Source organism: Aulonocara sp. 'chitande type north' Nkhata Bay, linkage group LG7 (assembly GCF_057382095.1).
Source record: "Aulonocara sp. 'chitande type north' Nkhata Bay isolate Kocher_YH1m ecotype deep benthic linkage group LG7, A_spYH_male_GT1.1, whole genome shotgun sequence".
Classification (NCBI taxonomy): Eukaryota; Metazoa; Chordata; class Actinopteri; order Cichliformes; family Cichlidae; genus Aulonocara; species Aulonocara sp. 'chitande type north' Nkhata Bay.
Genome location: NC_141350.1, coordinates 56,046,673 through 56,054,536, shown reverse-complemented (window position 1 = coordinate 56,054,536; position 7,864 = coordinate 56,046,673).

Below are 7,864 nucleotides of genomic sequence, written 5' to 3'. Positions count from 1 at the left end.
ATCAATATTTTAACAATACGAGCTGAGCTTCCAGATAAATGTAATGTGTTATTAAGATTAGTTTAAATTCAGGTTTTTATTTATTGAAAGCTGGTATTTGTCTGTATGTGCTAATCAAGATGAGAATTTGCTAATTAGTGAGCCAACACCACACACCACAATACACATGTGCCAAAGTTATTTTGACAATATAATCTGATAAATGTAGCTATGTGATTGACTGGCATGATTGACATGAACCTAAACCAGAATTGTCAAATTAGTTTTATATCATGGGTCACGTATAGGATACTTTGATCTTATGGGCCGGACTAGTGAAAATAAATAGTAGTGATGTACATACTTCATTAGAATATACTTTAATACACTTTAATATTTCATATATTTTATTAAAATAGCAGCCAATCACCATTATTGATACTATCAGGAAAGTGCACATATTATTTAAACAATACACTTTTAAACAGTCTTGTAATATTATTTGGTAACACTGTTATTTGTTGTATGCAGAATTACTGCTTTGATTGGTGCTGTTTCTCTTGGTTTTATTGGTTTTTAAAGCATTTAGTTATGTTGGAAAAAATGGTTTGTGTTAAAATACATCAGCTACGACTGAGATGTGGCAGGCAGCTGTTCATTTCAAACAGCAATTGTTCCATAACTTTAATGTCTTTATTGTTGTCCACGTGATACTGAAAGTTTTCTCTTTTTAAACAGAACTATTTTTCCTACATCTAATCTGAGAGAATGGATTGTATTCACAAAGATAAGACGTGTTATGGACTTACTCATTCGAAAATGACAATTAGCACTTATTTTTATTGTTGATTGTCCTCATAGGTGGACAAAAGAATGCTAAAGTCCTAAAGATGATTACAGTAACCTCACATATCAGCTCTGAAGGTGTTATTTTGTGATCAGTGATGTATTACACTATTACTCCACCCCCACTGCCTTTTGATTTTTGTGAAAAAGCAATAAGTATTTAAGTCCACCAAATTCTTCCATAGCTGTTTTCACGTGCACCGTAGCCCTTAAGTTTTCTCAGTATTACCTTGCAGAGTTGTGTGTGAGAATGAAAAAATGCACATGCCCAACTTACTGGATTTTATTTTATTTATTTAAAGTTAACCTGATGGCCGATGTGAAAATAATGTAGGTAATAGTGTTATGTGTTCTGCCTGTTATGCAGTTTTATGGAAAAAGGCCAGAGAGGGATGAGGAGGAGTCTGTCTGAGGGATGATGCAGAGGCTGACAAAGCAGCATCTTTGCCCTGAGCAGACAAACTGTGTGCATGAGTTACACACATAACCCATGTTAAAATGGGTTATGTGTGTAAAATATCCATCCATTGATCCATCCATCCATCTTCTCCCACTCAGGGTCCTGGTCACAGGGGCAGCAGTCTGCACAGACACCAAGACTTCTTTCTCCCCAGCCATCTCATTCATCTTTTTCAGAGGGAACACCAAGCCAGTTGAGAAATGTAATCCCAACGTCCCGACTCTGCCCTGAGGCTTCCTCCTAGTAGGACATGCTCAAAACACTTCAGCTAGGAGGCACCCGGGAGGCATCCAGGTCAGATGCTGTAACTGGCTCCTTTTGATGAGGAGAAGCAACTCTACTCTGAAACCCCATTGAAGGACCAAGCTCCTCACCCTGTCCCTAAGGGGGAGTCAAGACATCTGTTGGATTTTTTTTTTTTAACTGTTGATTTATCAGTCAATCTTTGTTGTTATGTCCCTATGATCACAATCTCTGGGTAACTTAAGACTTTAACAATCTAATGGGTGCTGAAATTAAAACTAAAAACTAAAGCTGGAGTCTCTGTCATGACAGCCTAAACACGAAAAACATCACACATTCACACATTTCTCTTGACTCACTAGTGTAATGGTTGGATATCTTATACAGTTTTATTTTAAACAGGAAAATTGTTGTTGTTGTTGTTGTTGTTGTTGTTGTAACAACTAATGAGCTCTAGATGAAGAATAAAAAGCACAGCTTGATGCTATCTTATTTAACCACAACCTAAAGCAAATACACTACTGTTAGTCTGAGGACATGAATCTGACTCAGCTACATCTTTGGGTTCACCAGCACTGGACTCAAGAAGGCTGCAAAGAAACGTCCTCCTGAGATGGTAAATCAACTGGTTCTTTTCTACTGGAACACTCAAAGCTTTTTATACTACATGTTTCATTCACCTATACTCAAACAAGTGCTTTCTAACATTCACACCCATTCATCCTCCGATGGACAAATCAGAGAGCAACTTGGGGTTTAATATCATGCCCAAGGATATTTTGACACACTTCTTACATGTTTGCATCACAGCATGTGGCATTTGTAATTCAAAGCAGCTGAATGAAAATTAAATGCTTTTCCCATGCATTAAATTTGAAGGTAAAAGAAGGTGCTGGGTGAAATTAGCCTTACCACTAGTTGCACTTGCAGTCCATTGACCTGTCTCTTTAAGAAAGAACTGAAACTAAAAACTGACAGAGAAATTGGAAAAGGTGTCCACAGAAGAGACAGACGAGTCAATGAAAGGCATGGATGTTGCATTTAAATATAGTCCTATTGTATCATTTTACTGTTAAGATGTACTGACACAAATTTGATCCCGATCCTTTTCTCAGATTCTGTTCAATAATCCAAACACCAAAAGGTTTGCAAAAAAACCCCACATAAAATAACATTTAATATAACTTCTTTTGACTTTTAATACCAATTATGTTCAATATTTCATTCTAAAGTTTTATCTTCAGATCTTTTCAGTCCTGTGTTCTTTAGTTAAATAGTACGTAAAACAGGGACAGAGAAGAAGACAGAGGGAGGGGAAAAAAAGAAAAAACTGACCCAGAACCTCTGGGCATGTCACGAAGCCATTAAAATTAATTTGAGACTCAAATACGTCTCCAAGCCCATCATTTAACTCTCATTGCCATTTATGTTCTTTTCAATTACATGAAGGAGTTTTAAACTGTTATTAATCTAGAACCTCTTCTCCTAAAAGTTTTTTTTCCTCTCTTTCAGTGAGAGGAAAGCTCCCCCAGAAGATTTCACCCTCAGAGGGCCAGTACCAAAGATAGTGAGGGCGTTTTTAAGCGTGTACCTCCCATCTGATCTGATCTAGCAGGTTTGCAGTGGTGAAATTGATCCCAGTGGTAGATGCGCTGACAGGCCTGAGGAGCCAGTGTTCAAATGAATTAAGAAAAGGAGAAGAAGATGGCGAAAGGCTTTCTGTTGTTCGTCCTCTAAATAATACAGCGCAATGATAGCCAGCAAACAAAAGCATTTGTGCTGTGAAGGAGCGATACTGGGGATAGGATAGAGGCAGAGGAATGCTTGAATTACAGACGAGAATGGAAACATCTTTTTTTATACGTTTTGTTGTCTGTTAAACATTAATGAGAGAGGATGGCGACAGCGTTCCAGTGTCTGACCATCCAAAAGAAAAGCTAGTGAAAAGACTGGAAGCCACTAGGGTGCGTTCCCAAATGGCCACTTTTTTAATATTTGCAGCATAAAATATATATATTTTTATACTTAATTTTATAGCTTGAGGGTGAACAAAATAAATGAAAGGCGAGCGATTGTATCCAAATTCCCTAAAGGTGATTAAACTTAAATGTGTAAAGTCTCGGCAGGGAGATTTAGCCCTAAATAATTAACAATGCCGTATTATATTGCTATAAGAATAATTCTGCCTCAAAAATGCTGCATGTGTTTTATAACATTCATGCATCTTAAAAATAATTGAAGGGCCTGTGCGCTACTTAATATTTCATCCCCCTCTGCCTTTTTCCAAATTTTCACAGGCTGAACGATGGCTTTTGCACCCCCAAAAAAGGATATGAATTTTTCAGGCTTTTTAAATAATTAAGCTCAAAGTGTTTGGGGGGGCAGCAAAGCCCTGATAAACTAATCTGAGATGGAGGAGCAGGAATAAGGTCTGAGAGGGACATTAGAAATTTATTATTTTATCAGCAGCTATTTATTATTAACATAGAGAGATCCCATTAGCATTCATAGACAAAGGGACTCCTGGGAGGATGCCCTGTGGATTTCAAGGTGATACATTAAAAGAGAAAAGTTTAAGGAGGGGAAAGTGTCTGCTCCAGCCCCTGATCTGCATATTAGCCAACATCTTTCAGTCAGTGAAGTCAGAAGGATTTCTCTTGGTGGATTTTGTGAGTGGATGGCAGATTTAAGATGTGGAAATGAATCGTTCTGACTTCACAAAGTCAGCTACTGAATACTTGATGGTAGAAACTCAGAAGAAGTAAAGAAACAGGGCACAGAGCCCTTTCAGATCACTGCCATCACAGTGTGTACAGATGTTTTTGTTACTATGATGATAAACCTTAAAGACTGTAGTGAATTTACACCACCACTACCAACAGGTCTCCATTTTTCTTGTTAACATTTTAGCATGTATGTATGCTAACGTTCAGAGTAGATCTAGAAGACACATTTCACCTTCTCTTAATCCTGTTACACCCAACATTGATTGCAGTTCAACTGGGGTTGCAATACAGGCCCTCAAGGTATGAATGGAGTCAAATGACTAAAATTATTATTTACACCTGCATCTAGACGAAAAACCCCTTTCTTTGTCTTTTGCACATATATTATTAATAATATATGCAAATTTCTGATAAAATAACAATTATGTCCTTCAGTTTTTTTCTTACAGGGAAACTGATTTTGCGCATTGCATTAAGCATTTAAGACAGAACACACTAACATGATGGTTCAGATACAATAACTAGATGTTGGAAGCCTGATTGTTTATAATGTTTTGTACAGTCACTATGCATTGTACTTGTATGACTACGCATCTGACAAAAAAAGAACCTTGGATCTGATTAAATCAAAATACTCATTTTATTGAATACACCTGTTCAACTCCTGGTTAACACAAATATCTGTCAGCCAATCAATCAGCCAGGAAAGGTGATTTAAGTGACTTTGAATATGACGTGGTTGTTGGTGCAAGATGAGCTGGTTTGAGTGTGGGCCATTGTGGCTCAAGAGTTGGCAGTTCGCCTTGTAACCAGAAAGTTGCTGGTTCAAGCCCCGGCTCTGACAGTCTCGGTCGTTGTGTCTTTGGGCACTTCACCCGTTGCCTACTGGTGGTGGTCAGAGGGCCCGGTGGCGCTGGTGTCCAGCAGCCTTGCTTCTGTCAGTGCACCCCAGGGTAGCTGTGGCTGCAATGCTTGCCATCACCAGTGTGTGTGGATGACTGAATGTAAAATGTTTTGGGGCTATATAAATACAGGCCATTTACCATTGAAGAAACTACTACTACTGATCTAGGATCAAACCTTTAGGAAGGGCTCAGCCTTTAATCATAATATGCATATATTGTCTTGCTATTAATATTAATGGAATATGCTGCTTGCAAACACATTCAGTCCCTTTCACCTTTGCAAACCTAAATTCAACTGGGTACACATTAAAATGTTGCAAATATTCAAAAGCAATCTAATTAGTTGACCTACAGTAGTGTATAAGAATGTTTCAGAATAAATAATGACAGTTTTCAATATAGCATTAATTTATTAATTTAATTAAAAAATACACACACATACATTGCCACTCCATCTGGACAAAATGCAAACTAGTAATAGAATTTCTTTCACATTAAAGTTTTCTAACACATATAAATCCTCCCTTTAATGTACAGAATTAACTCGGCATATCAGATATGCAGATATGGGGTGAAGAATAGATTTGTGGTCTGTCACTTCAACATAATGGAAACTATCCTGTTCAAGTCAATGTATAATGAAATGGATCCTGTTAAATGGTACCGTTCATATCAATTCATATGTTTGGTTTAGAGTGTGAAAATATTACATCTTTATAATTTTGTTGACTTTTATTCCACTCGTACCTGTTTCTTTTTGCTCTCTCTCCTTTTGCTGTCATCCAGCTCTCTTCTAACCTTTTCGATCCTCCTCTTTCAAGCTTTGTGCTGAAACCAAAAAGTAAATGTAACAGTGAAACAAAATTTACCACCCAATAAAAGGCTCATTTATAATCACTTCACTAAAAATATTCTTACTGAACTAGACTGCTGCTGGCCACTGACAGGTAACATCACTCTGACTTAATCTCTAGAGCTCTGCTGTAATATAAACAAAAACTGAAGCTCAATTCGAGCAGAACAGGAAGCTAACAAAGTACACCTGCTCCTTGGTTTGCAACTAGTGATATACCAACAGACTTATAACTTAGAAAGCTTAATTAGCTAATAATCTCTAACAATCTGGCCTACATTACATTTTTGGTGCTATTTATAGAATAAATATATATAACCAAGACTGGACTTATTTTCATTGTAACCTGTTTCCAGTGGACAAGTTGGGAAAAGATAATATTAGAAGACAATGTTATTTTTCAGGATGCTATATATCTAATTTTGGGATGATTGAGCACTCACCAATGTCCACTGGGATTTTTCCATACAGCCACCTCTATGGTTGACAGACAATGTTTGGTAAAAGAGGAAATATCCAGTAAGTTCTCTGGGATCTTGTTGATACCAGTCATTACAACCAAAGTATCCAGAACAGTATCTGTGAATGCACTACACATCAAAGCTTGACGCAGCAGAAGACTAAATCATCCGTTCTTAAACTTAGAATTTACAAAACAGATTCAATATGACTTGAGATGAGTGGCAGAGCTCATAAACTCAACAGGAAAATCTTTACAGGAGAGAGGTGAAGAAGAAAGCGCAGGAAGAGCGGAGTGGGTGGTGACGAGCGTCAGGGGTGACTTGTGAGATAAGGATAGCAGCAAGTGTGAAAGGGAAGGTTTACAAGATGGTAGTCAGACCTGTTATGATGTATGGTTCAGAGATGGTGGCAGTGACAAAAAGACAGGAGGTGGAGCTGAAGATGCTAAGATTTTTGTTTGTACTAATCAGAATGAACATGATTAGAGAGGAGTATATTAGTGGTACCGCTCAGTTCAAGCTGAAGAAGAAGGTGATAATATTGGCAGCGATGGCAAAAAGTACAATCTTCACTTACACAGAAATATATATACTGTGTGAAAAATACTCAAGTACTTATTCAGTGAATCAATTTCCTATTCCCGACATTTTAGTTGAATGGCTTTGCCTCCCTAAACATACAAATGAGCACAGTTAGGTGTTAAAATTGGATTTGTCAGATGGAATCCAAAGTTTAGCTGCAGTGGGTCAGGCAGGTAAAAAAAAACAAATAGAAATAACTCACAATCATTTCTATTTTGAGCTCCAGCAGCGTTTCTTTGTGTGCAGGTTGTCATCAGCTGACGTGTGCTGCTACCATTCTGAGATTTACTGCTCTTTTGTGGATTTAGCCAACTGAATTTAACAATCTATAAGCTGGCAATACATGAGCTATATCATGACTGCTTTCCAAACCCTAGTATAAAGCTAGTGCAAAGGTGGAATTCAGTGAGTGACTCTAACCAACATCATCAGCTTACATTCAAATTATATGTCTGCTACTCCTAATGTAAGCTAACATTGATTATGAATACCACATCTTCTCTGTACTAGACCAGCATAATGCAACCAAAGTACAAAGTACAATGCAGTCCAAACCAACCTGTTTGGCCTGCACTAAACTGCCTAGTATATTCATGCAACCTATGAATAACACAGAGTCCAAATACTTCGATTTGTTTTGCAAAACATTTCACAATATGAAAAAAAACCCTTCAGCAACACATCATGTGTAGATATACGTTCAAAAACCTTTAAAATCAATTAGGACATGTAAGCTTTAAATTCCTAGTTTATCAAATGTTACTGAAGGGTGTTTACCTTTAAAAATAATTTCCTCTTTTCTTCTCCTC